At 35.6% G+C, this 16,837-nt stretch overlaps 1 protein-coding gene across 4 annotated transcripts in view; it reads left to right on the forward strand.

The window, feature by feature from the left end:
* The window catches only part of LOC108965252, a gene marked incomplete at its 3' end in the record, with an annotated part of 34,967 nt that overhangs the window by 3,356 nt on the left and 14,774 nt on the right, over nt 1-16,837 (forward strand). For all 4 annotated transcript variants that reach the window (XM_018927520.1, XM_018927523.1, XM_018927521.1 and 1 more), the window contains 1 exon segment: nt 6,048-6,538.

Consider the following 16,837-nt stretch of genomic DNA (forward strand, 5'->3'; position numbering starts at 1 on the left):
AAAATATTTATTTTTAATTCAATATTTTTTGTTTTATTTCAATTTAAATCTAACTTTTTAATGAACTTGTTTTGGAAAGCCCATATAATTTACTAATTGTCATGTTTTATCGACATTTAATTTCAATTAATATTTTTTTACATTTTTCTTAGTAAATATTAAGCTTTTTCGTCTGTAGTTTTTAATAAAGTGTTTTTTTTTCTCTATTTTATTTTAATTTTATTTTAGTACTACATCTTAATTTTGCTTCATTTGTTATTGTTTGCAAACGTTTTCATTATGCTTTTATGACTTCATTCACCTTTTTGCGATGCCTTGAAACGTTGAAGTTTTTCCATTCTTTCGAAGTGCTCTAATTGCCGTGTGACTTTGCGACCTCACAATAACAATTAAAGCAACAACAAGTGCAATAAACCAGAGAACTTAARACATGTTTTAAAGTTTTAAGTTCTCTGAATAAACTAGCCACAACAAAATAATAGAACAACAGCAAAATAAGCATAGTCAAAAGCATGAGAACAAGTGCGTTCAAAAATTCAAATGCCAATTTAAACTAGTGCAAGTGTCAACCCGCAACAACAACAATAATACCAACAGCAGCAATAACAAGTTGTTCACAAAAAATAAAAAACAAAAAAATAAAAACAAAAAAGATTGAAATAAATGAATTAAAGCATTAAACTAATTTAAGTGGAGGGGCAAAGAGGCAGAAATGATTTTTATCGTGGAAACATATTGCCATTTAATAAGAAACTATTCGGTCAGTTGGTGCGACGCGCCGTTGGCTGCTTAGTTGTTTAGTCGTTTAGCCAGTTGTTGATTGTTAGTTGTTAGTCCGTTAGGCKGCTAGCTCGTCACTCAGGCACAGTTTCACAGTTAGTCACCACAGTTAGTAGCAGCTCGAACGGCGACTCCGGCTCACACTCTGAATTTTAATAAAGACACACACAYATATATGAACATATGTGTGTATTTTGCTGTTGCTTTCCACTCACGTTGTTGTCCATTGTTCAAATTATTGTTTATGTGTATACATACATGTGTGTGTGTGTGTGTGTGTTTATATATATATATATATGTATTTGAATAAAGATGTGAGGGCACGCGCAAGCTGAAATTTCACTGCTGGAGGTGCTTACCCAGCCTGGAACACATATTTATGTACATATGTATGTATGTATTTACGAGTATATATAAAGGGTTTTACAATTGTGACTTGTCGATGTATCCCTGAATACAATTTTGTATAAGAAAGACGGKCCCGCATACCAAACTATCCATACTAATGAGATATCTTCCGAGCATCTTTCAAGCAGAAGCCTTTGCTATAAGTCAGTGTCCAGAAATTAATCTTCATCGCTACTATCGCAACCAGCGTTTYGCTATACTCAACGATAGTCAAGGGGCACTAAAAGCGATCTCAGCTTATGAAGTCAAATAACTATTRGTGGAATAGTGTATAGAAAGGCTGAACTGCCTATCAGTTTGCAACCGTGTACAACTGATCTGGGTGCCGGCGCATAAAGAGGTAGTCGGCAATGAGCTGGCCGACGAACAAGGGACCAGAACCATGCATTGCGGTGAGCTCTCACACCATAAAAGAGACTAAAGTTACTACTGAAAGCTTTCAAACTACAAGGCTTAGAGAGACGATCAACCTCCTCTRAGACAAATTCCGTCTTCTTGTTGGCGCTGCAGACTCAAGAAACACTTGTCTAACTGGGCTTAGTCTCTTGAGCAAATTGTTGGTTTTGCGACATGAAACAGGAAACTCCAGAACACTAGGAGCCATCTACGTGGACAGAGATCATATCACCTACATCGCGCCCAGCAATCTCTTGGAAATAGGAGAGGGCACAATAGGTCATAAGTCGCAGTGCAAAACCTCAATTATTTTTCCTCYATCGATCTAATATGATCAGTTAAATTCTAAAGTGGTCCTGTAGTTTTACGTTTTTCGGACTACCACAGATGTTGTCGTCTGAGTCTCTTCCGGTTACAGAACTGACATGAGAACTTGTTGGCGTTACCACAGACCGTCAGTTAAAAAGCTAAGGAGGTAAAATTGCCTGATTTGTATAACAAATACTCATTATTCCGGACTATGGCAATCATAAYCTCAATTTTGTAATGTTGCGTATACATCCAGGTGTCCCTTGTGGATTGGACGCATGAAAATCTTACACTGTAAATATAAGTAGACTAAAATGAAAACAAAAAATATAGGTTAAGCCAATAAGCCACGCATAGACCAGTTTTGGTCCTTTGTGATACCAGATGGAGTTCASTTGCTAAGTCCAAGAGGTTCAAAAATCTCAATCTCTTACACTCATTTCCATCTGACACAACGAAGTTCCTTATTGAGAAACCCTATATGGATAAATGGATAAATGTATGTGTGGCCACATACCGACTGCTTCATCGCTTGTGACTAAGCGCTCAGCAATTTCTACGAGTCTCGCATATTTTGCGAGTCTCCACGATGTGATTATTACATTTACGGCATCGGCAAAAGCAGAAGCAAAAGCAAAGACAAAGCACATAAATGTGGTTTGTTATTATTGAATAAATATATTCAGAAGCGGAGGTAAGAATTACTATTATTTCTAACGCGTCTGACACGCCTTCACCAATACGTCAATAAGCTCACTCGAAGTCTGCTGTGATCGTTGCAGGTACTGAGCATATGTAAAKGTACGCATACAAACATATTTGTTGCTCAAGTGAACGTACATCAATATTAATTTTGCTTGGTTTTGTCATAAAGATTTGATGTATTCTAAATATAATAATTAGAGAGACATAAAATTTAGCATGAGGAGTTGTAGAGCCASTTGGTTGGTATTTCCTGTTGCTTACTTTGCTGTGATGATGTCTTAACGTCCGTCACGGAGTAACTGTGCTTTCGGTAGTCGAACTTGTTCACGACTTTTATAGATTACTTTTAGAAATATTTGTTAGAATTTCGATTGGGAAACTCATAAAGAAAAAAGTTCAGTATATTTAAAGTGATTTGTACTCTTTTTAACGAAATTACCAATGATCTCAATAGTTCCCTTTTTAATCGRGTGGTCTAAGTCTAGCTGCTGGTTTTTTACCTTAGATTCTAAATTTCTWTAGAAAATTATTTTTACTACAAGGGGAGCCAAGTCACGTCTTACTCTTTTTCACTACYAGASCCATTTGCTTCACTTCTTTGTCCAACTTCGAGTAAGCAGAACTAACGGCGCGGTTGTCGAGGCTAATGATAGATATTAATATCGGCATATGGCAGAAGATGTACATGGTACATTCAGGCATTTCTTCTTCAATCTTCGAGACTGAAGTAGAAATATGTCGGTAGTCAAAACTTCGACGAACCACGATACACAGCCGAAACATTAGCTGCCTCAATACATTTGTGATTGGCTCACAGCACTCCACCGATTTATAAGCGTCTTTATGATGAAGTTTATAAAGATTCCATGTATTACAATGTACCGGCATTATAAACTATCCAAGTGAGATCCCTGACACTAAAAGSTCCGTCAGSATCGGGAAGGACTTCTCCGAGCCGTTCGATACCAAACGAGGTTTCAGRCGAGGCGACTCCCTATCTTGCGACTTCTTCAATCCACTTCTGGCGAAAATAATTCAATCTGCAGAACTAAATAGAGAAGAAACAATCTTCTATCTGATCCATATAACTCTTGGCAATTCACTTGAGACTTGATTTTTACATCTGAAGGACAATATTTTGGACAATATCCAGTAAGGCAAGATGAACTTTACTCAGGGCAAATAGTTTAGTTAGTAGATSTCCTATATCTACTTTTAAGCTGAAAGATCGCGCAGTTGCCCTGAAGTTGTTCTTCGACCAAAGCCAGCTAAGCACACACTATCCTTAGGTCTAGTGTTAGAACGCTGGATGATTAAACTCGATCCCACTCCGATGTGAGCAAGTAAAAGTGCTCCTATTGATAACTCTTAGGCTTTTCAATTTCCAGCGATTTCATTATGATGACTCAAGATCAAAAAAAGAGTCTGATAATGAAGTAGCTTTATGCTATATCTAGTGAKTTTAAGCTCTCCATGACTAACTTTGACCACTCAGTTAGCAGGGGCAACCTTAATATTGCCGCTTTGCTGGGGGAGAGAATGGTCTACTGCTATCTTAAAAGAAGCCACTTTGCTTGACAAACACTACAGTAGTTCGGTATCCTAAAGCTTTGTTTGACGGAATTACTATATATTAGATTATTATAGAACCCTCACACTCCAACCTTCTTTCTTAGCATGGGTTCCGATGTGAAATAGCTAACTGCGCCTCTTTCCTAGCGGCTTCTCTTCTACCACATATGCCGAGTCGGTATGTGAATGGAGCAACAGATCCCATGAGTAACATCCTGCTTTCCAAGTTTTCAGATATGCCCTTGAAGGCAGATAGAATTTCAGCATGACCCTGTTGAGACCCCTTCATATAGCCAGCTTTTTTGAGCCTTCGAGCGACATTAGCAGCAATGCACCTGCCGTCAATATCCGTGGTGTTAAGTGTTAATGACTCAAAATTAAATATAAATACTTAAGTAATTAATTATTTTTTAAAGAACACATAAATTCACACGGAATGGTAAGTCTTATGAAACTTCCGTAAGATTGCAAAGAGAGTATGCAAAAACATTGTAAGCATTTGCTACATTAGCAAGGAAATGCAGATAATAAAATAGTGGTGGCAATAAAGTCGTGTGAATAGTTGAAATAATATAGATTACAGTGCTGAGTGGTACATAAGTATGCATTTGACTATGTATGTGTGTTAGGGTGGGTCAAAAAAAAAATAAATGTTTGCTTTTTAACCTGGTATTCTTGGGAGCGCACATAAATATCGCAGCGCCTCCTAGAAGMTTGTCCAAAGCGCAGCAAGGGCAGATCAGTAAAGACTACCCWCAATACACTGGTATTTAATATCGAAAGGGCTCTTGAATATGAGGAATACGGTCTTAAAGCATTCCTGCTCATTTCTGGAGCGTTCAACAAGCTCTCAACGGAATCTATTCTGAATAGTATTCAGTCAATAGCCATGCTGTACAACGCTGGTTCAAAAGCCTTCTTACATCTAGATGGATAAGAGCAGAATAGAATGACGCTAAAATAACGGAGACATCTTGAAGAGGTTCTCCACAAGGTGGAGTGCTATCTCCGCTTCTAGGGACATTAGTGGTGAATAAGCTACTAAGAAACTTAACTTTAATATTCTTAATAATTATAAATAGTGGTCCATTAGCAGTATCATGACCACCACTCTCAATACAGGCTATAATCGGGCATCGGWAGCGGGTCTGGGATTGAACCCRGAGAAAACGAATCTGCTTGTGTTCACAAGAAAGCGCGAAATTATTAATTTGATACACAGGAGGAGGTATCAATAGTAAGGTCGCAGAGTCTKTTAAAATTCGCGTCAAGCGAAGACATTCTGCTCCTGGACCTAGCAACTGAACTCCTTTTGGTATCGCAAAGAACCAAAACTGGTGGCTTATTGGCCTACCAGAAACCTTTAYTCTGGTTGATAGACACCTATAAGAAAGACTATCTAAGTATCAACGGTTTTTTTTTTATCTTTTTCTTATTATCAAATATTTTGTTTTTTAGATGTCATAGATAATTGAATGCTCTTTAAAAAGCTCCTTTACGATTTTTTCGCAAACCTAACCGTTTAGGAGACATTAACCGTTGAAGTTCGACTATTTTAAGGCAAATTGATTTTTTTATTTATTTTTTTTTGTATTTTTATAATTCAATAAAAAAAATCATTTCACACTGAAAAACTCATGGTCTTGTAGGAAATTTTCTGCTCTATAAAAACGGCCTACATTATTTTTTGTTAAGTTCAGCGTTTAAGCGTCAAACAATAAGTCATAAAACAGGCAAAATAAGAGACCAGTAAATTTCCCATAAGACCATTAACTTTTCAATTTCAAAAAACCTTTTTTAATATAAAAATCTCAAAATAATTTAAATAATATATTTTTTTTTTAACCACCCTAATGTATATTTCTATAATTAATTAGACAAGTGCTTGGAGAGTGAAACGTTTGTGATGAATAAATGTGCTATTAAGAAATTATAAAAAAAAAACATAAAATTAAACAGCGACGACAAACAMAACAACAAAAACAAAGCTACGAAGCAACACAAAAAAAATTTATTGCAACAAAATTGTAATTATCAAGTACAAAAACAATAACGACATTTTTATCGCTGACAGCGTAAGGTATTGTACTTGTATATAAGCGCTACTTACAACAAAAACAAGCAAGACGCACACATACACACGTGTGTGGAAATATAGCATCCTAGCGCTGAAGCGATTGTGGGAATTGTAAGCATTCGTCGCATTAATATATGGACTTCGTGTTTTTTTTTTTTGCAACAACAACAATATATATTAACGACAATCACAACTAAAGCAACATCGGCGACAATAACAACAACAACTACGACAACGTTGCGCATTACAACGACACATTGCAGCAAGCGTAACGCACAACGAAAGTGAAAGGTAATTTGTACTTTTCCAACATAAACTCAATTTACTAATGCATTTTATACAGTTAACCAAGCACACACACACATTCACATGCGTACATAATCCATTACATATAAATACACATTACATTATACATATGTATACGTATGAGCATTTGTAATACGCGCATAATTCACATTTCATTCGGCTATGATAAACTAATTTCATAAAAGCGCTTTTTTCATGCYTTGTTATTTGTAGGAAACACACGGGGTGCGATTTAAATAATAATACAACAATAATAATAAACAATAGCAATATAAGTTTAAGCGAAATGTAATGAAGTGAAATGAAAAGCATTTGAAGTCACACATTGTTATATGATTGAAATCGTAATCGAAGGGCCCATTGGTCTCGCTAGGGTATTATGGCTTTGTTCATATAGCGGTGTATTTTAATAAAATTAAGGGATAAAGATGCATACGAGGAGTTGTAGGAGCAAAATCGAGCCCGAAAGCTGCATACGTGAAGAAGAACCCCTTGTAAAAAGTATCGTTTCAAACCTATGTGACACTAAAATTTGGGATTAATATATAGATAGCTCATAAAAAAGAAGTTTTAGAAATTAACGAAGTATCTACGTTCAATGTCCATGCGCCTTGAAAAATATTTCTCCAAAATTTCAGGGTTTAAATTAAATAAAAACAAACTAATCACAAAAAAGCGACAAAACTATCATTGGCAATAAAAAAATTTTCTCTTCGCTTCTGTTATAAAAGTTATTTTATATAAGCTTTAAATCTGACTGCTACCTTTTGTAGTAATTTCGAAAAAGTTTTCCAAAAAAGCTTCGAAGGTTTCACTGAAAACTGTTATCTCAAAATCATCAATGTTCTCTTCGCACATTCAGAACGAAAAGGTTTTTATTGAAGGCTTTAGAGCTTGCATTAAATTTCTGTAATAAAAGAAGCTTATTAAAACGGTGAAAAAACTTTCATTAGTAATAAAAAACTTTTCATTAAATTTCAACATAATACAATATTTATTGCATTTCTGTCAGAAAGGCTTTCAAGCTTTCATTAGACTTTTGTCGCACATTTTTTATTCAAAAGCTTCAAGCTTTCATTGCACGTATCCCATTAAATMAGCTGTTCAAAAAATTTAGATTCAATCCAATTTTCTATTGCACGTCTGTCCTAAAAAGTTTCGAAGCTTTCTCTGGACTTCCACCACAAATATTAAATAATTAATTTTTCAAACTTTTCATAGGTACCAATGGGGGCATGTCATAAAAAAGTTTTTCCAGAAACCTGTAAGCTTTGTACAMAATTTTCATTCCAATACAATTTTCATTATACTTTTGACAGCTTCGAAGCTTTTAATGCATTTTTGTCATAAAAAWTTTTTTTTGCAGATACTTCTAAGCTTTCTTCCAGAATTTTAATTTAATTTTCAAAACATTAATAAGTCTTTTTCCGAAAAAAAAGCTTATTGTATAACTTTAAGTTCAACCCAATTTGTCTATTACACTTTAAAAGCTGCCATGTAACTTCTGTCATAAAAAAGCTTATCCCGAAGCGATTAAGCTTTAAAAGTCAGATGAAAGGCAGGTAAAAACTTGTTTTACGTATAATTTTAAATTYAATCAAATTTATCTATTACAGTTACTTCATAAAATGCTTGAAGGTCTCCATTGAGTTTTTGTCATAAACAACTTCTCACAGAATCCTACAACCGTACAAAGCCGGCTTCAAAGTAGGTCCGAAATAGTTTTTGGAAAATACGATACGTGAGAGAAAAAGTTGATGCCAAACCTAAGGATACCTATGATATTTCGTTACAGTATTTATAAAGTTAGACTGACTTTGAAATCTCTGAAAAGGATAGTTTAAAATTTTTCCAATAAGGTAAAACCGGAAAACTTTTAGTGCAATTGTATTAGGGAACTCCATTCATTRCCTCGGCTCAGCTCGAATTTAGTGCCGCCTTCTTTCTTTCTTGTGTTGTTGTTGGCTTTGTATACATCAGATAGACGCAAAYACTACATAATCGGTTCATGGTGCCTGTTTTTTCCCCTCCTCGCCGCTTGACCAATCAACGGTAGACGTAATCGCATGTAATCGCTATACGAATGATAGAGCGAGCAATGGTATTGTTGTTTTTGCGATTATTCGCCTTATAATAAACACATAAATGCAGATTTCCGAGTACAATATGCATAACTGCATTAATTCGCACGAATTCATAATACTTTAGAGATTTACAGAGCGCAAGCTATAGCCAAAGAAAAAGCAAGTTGGCAACGCTTACAAATTGCCAAATTAAATGTTTACGAACTCTTTCATTGTACAGTTTAAGCCATTCAAATTCGCATGGAAATTCCAAAAAATTATATATMAATCATAACTCATTGACGCCCTTTTGTCAGTCRCTTYAGCCGATGTAGGGTTGCCGCAGCATTTCAKTGCCCCACTTGTCGTGCCGCTCGCTAYGCRTGGTCTKCRCTACAAATGTAAATTTCTGCCGCGCAGCGAATGCTAGCATTGTCATTGAACTCGCGCATGCCCAAGGTGCAGCATCACACGCACACACAGACACACACAGGAGGCTCACCTACTCGCCTCCGCTCCATTTAATGTTTAATGCGCATAAATTRTTGCGTCGCTTGCATATGAAATGAAGACGCACGCACGCACGCAATTCTGTGGCTCTTCAGCTGTTCATCTGCTCTGCAATCATTGGATRCCRYTGCCACGTTACACCCGTTGTCTGCCTAATGCATCAGCTCATCATCATCCGGTGGCAGCACAACACACCCAATTCGTCAGTGCGGTACGAGTATATGTGTGAGTGGAATTATGAAACCCCGGCACAACATTGTTGTAATCCAAGTTGTTGTGTTGACATCACCTCCATTTTTATTACATTGCAGTYGTTGTCGTTTTGTCTTTTTTCTTCGCACATTTTCATTGCTTTGAGATTATAAAAAATAYTCAAGAGCTTTCACTTGGCAGTCAGTAGTCAGTGGTTAGGTGTGGCTGGCACTGCAAGAATCGCGGGGCGTCGAGGTCAATTTATAATGAGTCACAAAGTGATTAGGGTTCTTCGATTTCCCTTTTTATAACCATCTTTCAGGAACTTCTTCTGAAGTAGCTTGAATGTCATGAAGGACAGGTGTAAAAAAAAATGGCCACATTAAATAGTAAGGATACTGTTATAGTCCCTACCTCATTGAACACAAAAAATTTCTTTCTTTGAAAAATGACGACTGCCCGAAAATAAAAATATTTTTTTAGATATTTTTTGAAATTCCTGAATTTTTTTTTTTAAATATTAGAAACGAAAATTTTGACACGATGCAGGTAGAAACGATAAAGGACTATATAAAGAATGTTCACACAAACTTTCAAGTAAATCGGTTGTATAGAACTTGAGATAATGCCGGTACTGTGTGGGAAAAAGTAGTTTCGAGAAAAACGCGTTTAAAAAAGTGAGTCAAATTTCAGGCAGCCTAAGTCATTTATTAGTGCACTAGGTACTGCGTCACTAAAGTAACTGTAGCTCTTAAAATAATTTTAATTTTTAAAAATCCTTTAGCGGATATATTCTTAAGGGTCTAAACATTAAATATATGAAAATAAAATGAATTTTTCAAAATTCTAGAATGAAATACAAGCTTAAGTGATATTGATCAAGTTKTTTGTAGAATGTCTTCATTTGGTGGACAATTTAAGCGACTTTTCAGTTATTTAAGCATAGGTTCTATATGCCTTAGTCGCCTTAGGTACTGTTTAAAAGGACATAATGCCATGATTATGACAATTTTTAAAGCTCTGTAGTCACCACAAGTTAACGACTGGACGTTTCCCATAAGCGAGTGGGTAGTGTGTGTGACCAGCAGTTGAACTTCTTTAGTTCTAAACACTATTCGTTTTAAAGACTACATCAAAAAGTTATCTTTTCGGCGATTAAAAAGCTCTTTATGAAAGTCCAACAAACCAACACAAATCTCTTAATACTAACAGGAACCTTAACTTCTTAGAAAATATCTAACCAAACACCACAAACTAGAGAATAAACTTCATAAAACGGCTCTGTARGGAGTAAACGTCAACATACGGTTATTATGGTCGTTATTATTGTTATAAAAAGCGAATATTTCAATTAATCATAGTGCAAAGTTTACAATTACCCATAATCCATATAAAACCAAAGACTTAAGCAACGAACTTGAAATGTTTTTCGGTATAAAATCAAAATGAAATCATTGCTAAGAAAACCCTGAAAAGGTTTAACGCGCGAAAAGAAAGAATATTGCATATATGACACTGGCGGAATATTCTWTGTTGCAGTGTTCTTCATTGCAATTTCGCTCCAAACCACAAATATCAATTGCGGCCGCAACTCACGTATCAGAGAAGCAACTWAATACGCATTCTCATAATTCTAAATTCCTTAAATGTACGTAGAAAAGAATAGTGTATATGTATGAGTGAGACTAACAAGTGAAGAGCGTTTGTGTAAGAGTGAAACTAATTTTAAAATATCAAMGCATTTACTTCTGTTGTAGTGGATTTTTTTTTGCTTTAAAGTCAACACATGTATACCAAGCAAACTGGCTTTCAGTGGCGTAATAATTTTGTGTATAATTGTATTTTCAAATTACCGCATCTCAGTGCATTTTTAATTGATTCTTAGAAAGATTATTGCCATATTATACCGCAGCTCTGTAGTCTCCTATTGTTCTTTCTAATCTAGCTCTTAAGCAACTCACACTTGCACTTGTTTATATGAAACTTTGCATAATGACATTGTCTGCCAAAAAATGATGTCTATTGAAAGTAATAAAAAAGTTTCGAACCAACAATTCACCGTACGGTACATTGCACTCAACCCACATTACTACAGTCGTCAGTGCAGATTCGAAAATAATTGCAAAAATAAACAAAAATGTGTATCGGTATTTTCGCGTCATTAAAAATAGTTTCTAATAATATTTAACGGTAATAYAATTAAATTAAATTAAATTCAATTCACTTTTTATGCTTTATAGGGCATTCAACTCAATTATTTTGCTATGCTTGAGTCAATGGCAAGCACTCAGCCAAAAGTGATATGCACTCAAAAGCTACATACACTTATGCGCATGTATGTATAAATAATTATGTATATTAGGGTGAGTAWAAAAATAAAAATTTTTATTTTTGCTTGGTACTTCGAAGAATTGGTTCATAGACATRTCTAGGAAAGTCACTGCGAGTATGTGCTTCTAATTGTAACGGGAAAGTCTTCTACCATTCAGTTTTCTATCTATTTCTATCTTATTGTCAGATGCAAAAAAATCAAATTTCCCTTTCACCTAATGAAAAAGTAGACGATCGTGAAGTGAAGTTGTTCGAGATAGAAGGCACTATAAAGATATCAACTGAACGTGTACATCTTGTCATTCACGAATAGTTASATATGAGAYGGCTTTGTGCAAAGTGGGTGTCCCGAGARCTCACTTTTGACCAAAAACAAGTACGAGTTGATGATTCGGAGCCGTGTTTGGAGATTTGCCAGTGTAATAACCCCGAGTTTTTGCGTCGATTTGTGACAGTGGATGAGTCCAATCGACAGACGTACAAGATGAACCCGCTTCAAAGTGCAGCAGTCGACTGACACAGTTCTGTCGTCTGTATTTGAGGATGCGCATGGAATAATTTTTATTGACTACTACATGAAAAAGGAAAGATCATCAACACCATGAATTAGGCTTCCAATTGTTCTTAAAACCTGAGTGTCTTAAAAGAATGCTAGCTGGAAAGAAACTTTCATCAGAGGTGACGGAAATGGTATCGAAAAGTTGAAAGATCGTTATAATCAGTATGTCACCCTTGAGAGGAGCTAAACGAATTTTGTCACAAAAATCTGCTTTACTATCGTAGACATGGCAGTTTTCAATTGGCCTGATGATATGAAACAAAAGATTTCTAAAAAGCATTTGATAATATTTCCTCTTTTCCTTCTTCGCTCGAAATWTTGTCCCAAACATTACACATTTTATATATTCATTCAGTCCAATAATTAATTTTGCTACACATTTAACTAACTTTTTTTGCTTCTATGAAACAAAGATATACCCTTCGCTCAAATTTGACCCACACTTGCGTAATGTCACGTAATTTAATACAAATCTTTATTATCGCCTTCAGAATAGACTGCTGAACCAATAAAAGAAGACTAACGCTTAATAAAACTTTTCATATACATGTTATAAGCCTCGATTGGGATCGCTCCAGTACTTTCAGCGAATTTTGATTTTTCGGTTTCGGCTCACTTGTGAAGCGCCATTCACTAAAGTTTTGGCCAGTTTCGACGTCGTATTGACAAATGCATATTTCGTTATCATTTGTAAGCTGTTTGATGAATGTAAGGTCCACATCTACGTTATCAAGCATCTAATACTTTTTATACCCAATACATTAACCAAAATGTGTTCTGCCGATCCATAAGGGATGTTGAGTTATTCTATTCTTTGACTCATTCGATATTATCGTCATTAACATGTATATGGACGACGACGATTAATATCTTTATAAAAAAATGTTGACGTAAGTTACTTGGCTTCAAACTGTCGCAATAATATTTACTTTCCGATTTGTTAATGTTACGTTAATTAGTTGKTAAGACATATTTGTGAGCATGTAAACATTTTTACATGACAATCATTTTCTTAACACTTCACAGACTGGGCTTCATTTTGATTTGCAGCCGCTGAATTTAACTTTGCCCTTCCAACTATTTTATACCAGGTTTGTAGTAGGATTTGTCCTTCTCTTCCTTCCTTCAAAATRCGTCTGAGTTTCGGCTATCACCTCAGCATTCGACGAAAATTYCTTTCCAGTGAGTWTTCTTTTGAGATTTGAAAACAGAAAATAGTCGCTCGGAGCCAAAACTGAAGAATACGGTGGAAGAGAAAGCAATTAAAAGTTCAATTCATGTTTTTCATCGTTTTCACTGACATKTTGCATTGAATTAGTGAAACCACAATTTCTTTTTCTTCCAATGCGGCCGTTTTTCGGTGATTTCGTCCTCCAAACGGTTCASTAACGCTATGTAATTGTCACTCTTGATGATCTTTCCTTTGTCAGGGTAATAAATAAAAATTATTCCATGCGCATTCCAACACACTGACGTCATAAACTTGCCAGTCGACTGTTGCGTTTTTTCACGCTTTGGACTTCGGACTAAAATTATAAAGCCATGCTTCATCTATTGTCACATWTCGACGCAAAACATCGGGTTTATTACGCTTCAACATTTTCAAACACTGCTCCGAATCGTGTACCGACTGATGTGCCGACTTAAGCAGCTGCTGTAAAAAAACTGGTTGACAGATGGCGCTATTTGGCATAGTAATTAAGGACAGTTCTACCACTTAGAAAAATATATTTATTATCTGAAATATCATTTACCCGAAGTATTTAAACTACAATGTTCGGGTGTTATTTTGTCACAATGAAACATAAGAATATTGACATTTTCCAAAGGGTTCGCAATGAAATTATATATTTTGGGTACCTGGCAGCCAACAAATATATCAAAAATAACAAATCAGAGTAGATAAGTTTATTTTAGCTTGAAATATTGTATGTAATTAAAAGCGGCATTCCTTTCTCTTCAAAAACTCGATCAATCCTTTGGAGTCTGCAATTTCTGAAAGTCTCCAATTGAATGACGATATAGTCATATACACCACAAATATTAAGCGGGTTGACGATAAAATTGTTGTCTTCGAAACTTTTGACTTAAATTGTGACTGTTATATTTGCWCTCGTAAGCAAAGATCTTRTAACTAATTACATTTTTGMTTAMAAAAWTTCTCTAAATATTCTTAGTTTTACYTATCATCGGGTATAATAATTTATGCAATCATAACCATTTCACAAATAAATATTCATAGCAAAATTTGTATAATAACAGGAAGAATAGTGTGAATATGGCAAAGCGAATCGACAAGTCAAACAACTGTCTAAATTCACGGATATTATAGAAAATGTACACATACACGCATACACACACACGCGTTTGGAAGTTGAAATATGAACTCCAATTTGATTAGAAAGAAATTTATGCATGAATGTACACATACCCGTATACACATACATATATACGCTTATGTCTATGTGTGTGTGTGTCTTTTATTGCGTATACTACTTGCAAGTGGCCACACTTGCACACTTTTGCTTCGAACGGTWCTTTTGTATGCCAAATGAACGGCCTAAGTAGAAGTTAGGGGAAAGGRGGAAAGTGTGTGGTGTGCCAGCGTAAAATTACAGTTGTTTTTCTTTTCAATTGGCAAGTAGAATAGCAGCACAAATGGATATATAAACGAACGGTGCTATCATATTGGTGGCACCATAACCAACAACAAGAACAATAGCAAGCACTTTTGCTAAACTATATTGTTGTAGTTGTTGTTGCTGTTGACTAACAAAAGTGCTCGTTGTGCATGGAGCGCAGCGTCAAAATCGAACACGAACAATGAGACGGYTCTGCAACGTCAGCAGCGCAGTCGCAGTYGCCGTTGACGTTACTGCTCTTTCCGCTGCTGGCGATAGCCGTTGCTCGCGTMTTTRCCGCTAACTTTTTATGCTACGCGCTACTACATACATACATTTTAGWTAATTTTTAGTTAGTYTTAGCTTTTCAGTTAGCAGCGCSTRRTTTACAATAACAAAAAAGTGCKGAAAGTGGTCGAAAACCGCTAAAGTTAGTTTATTTAAATATGYTGTACTTAAAGTGTGCCGGCAGAACTGGCAGTGCGTTAACGGAAAGTGGAAAAGTGCTGGCAATTAACACAAATTAACGCCTTCACGAACGGCGTAAGCGAGTGGGTGGAGTGCGTGACTTGCACKCGGTGCTTTCTGAGTTCTAAGCCCAAATTATTCAGTAGAATACACTAAAATGATTATTTTTGGTAATTAAAATCTTGCTTATGCAAGTCCAGCTGACCAACATATGTAGGTGTTTTAATATTAGCAAGACCTTTAATTCCTTGGWTGAAATCGAACCAAGCACAATGAACTAGAGCATCGGCTGCGTAAAATAGCTCTAAGGGGAGCATTTGTCACTTAATTGTTAATTATTATTCTTGTAAAAAGCTTATATTCATTATAATAAGAAAGAAAGGCCTGCAAACCACCATTATCCATATAAAACCAAAGACTTAAGCAACGAACTCGAAATGTTTTTCGGCATAAAATCAAAATGAAAGCATTGTTGGGGAAACGCTGAAGCAATTTAAAGGGCGGAAAGACAAAATGCGGCATATATGCCTTTGCTGCAGTGTTCTTCATTGCAACTTCGCTTCAAAGCACAAATGGCAATTGCAGCGGCAACTCACGTAGGAAAGAAGCAAGTAAATACGCATACTTATACTTCTAAATTCCTTAAATGTTTGCAGAAAGAAAGAACTAAAAAATACGAGTAAAAAATCAGTAAGGGATGTGTATGTTCGAGTAGCACTAAATTTTTAATTTTAATTAATATTTTTATTTTTAATAAAGTAGTTTTTTGTTTGCTTTCGAAGTTGTATTTGCATGGAATGTATTTGCAATTTTGTACCAAAATTATACATAAGGAAGAAAAAATGCTAAGTTCGATTTCGGAATCTAACGGATTTTTTCAATAAGAGCGCTACAACAGCTTTTTTAAATAAAACAAAAAYTCAACTAATTTTTTCTATGAAAGTACATTCGWTGTCATTATGTATGGRACGCGATTCTTTTGCATGGTCACGACGGGCACGCTTGAAGAAGTATATATGATGAACCTAATTTWYGAYGGTTTTCAAGCATAAATTGGCGGATACAGCTGCAATTTCACATTCGATATTCATCACTGGCTTATTGCCATAGACGTAGCCCCAAATCGCACGACCGAGGTGGTCAATCAATTAGGCCATTTACTGGGCCATTTCGTAAGAAAACACGTTCACCAAACTTGATTTTCAATAAATGGATTGTGACATTTGCTGTGTTGCTTGTGGCGCCGTCCTGTGGTTCCATATTATTTAAGTCCATATTATCCAATTCGGGCCAAAAATATTCGGTTATCATTGGGCGGTAGCGATTCTCATTCACGTATCAAACCGTAATTTTTTTGTGGATTGCTGTCTGACTAATAACACATATTTTGCCTCTTTGCTGAAGATGATTTTTCGATGAAAATCCGGACCATTTTCTAGTTGTTGCTCAGTCCAATCATGAACATACGATGAGTCTGGTGATCAAGCGGCTGCAGTTCTTGCGTCAATTTGATCTTGTAAGGATGTAAGACAATATCTTT

Source organism: Bactrocera latifrons, unplaced genomic scaffold (assembly GCF_001853355.1).
Source record: "Bactrocera latifrons isolate USDA-ARS-PBARC rearing strain unplaced genomic scaffold, ASM185335v1 scaffold_138, whole genome shotgun sequence".
Classification (NCBI taxonomy): Eukaryota; Metazoa; Arthropoda; class Insecta; order Diptera; family Tephritidae; genus Bactrocera; species Bactrocera latifrons.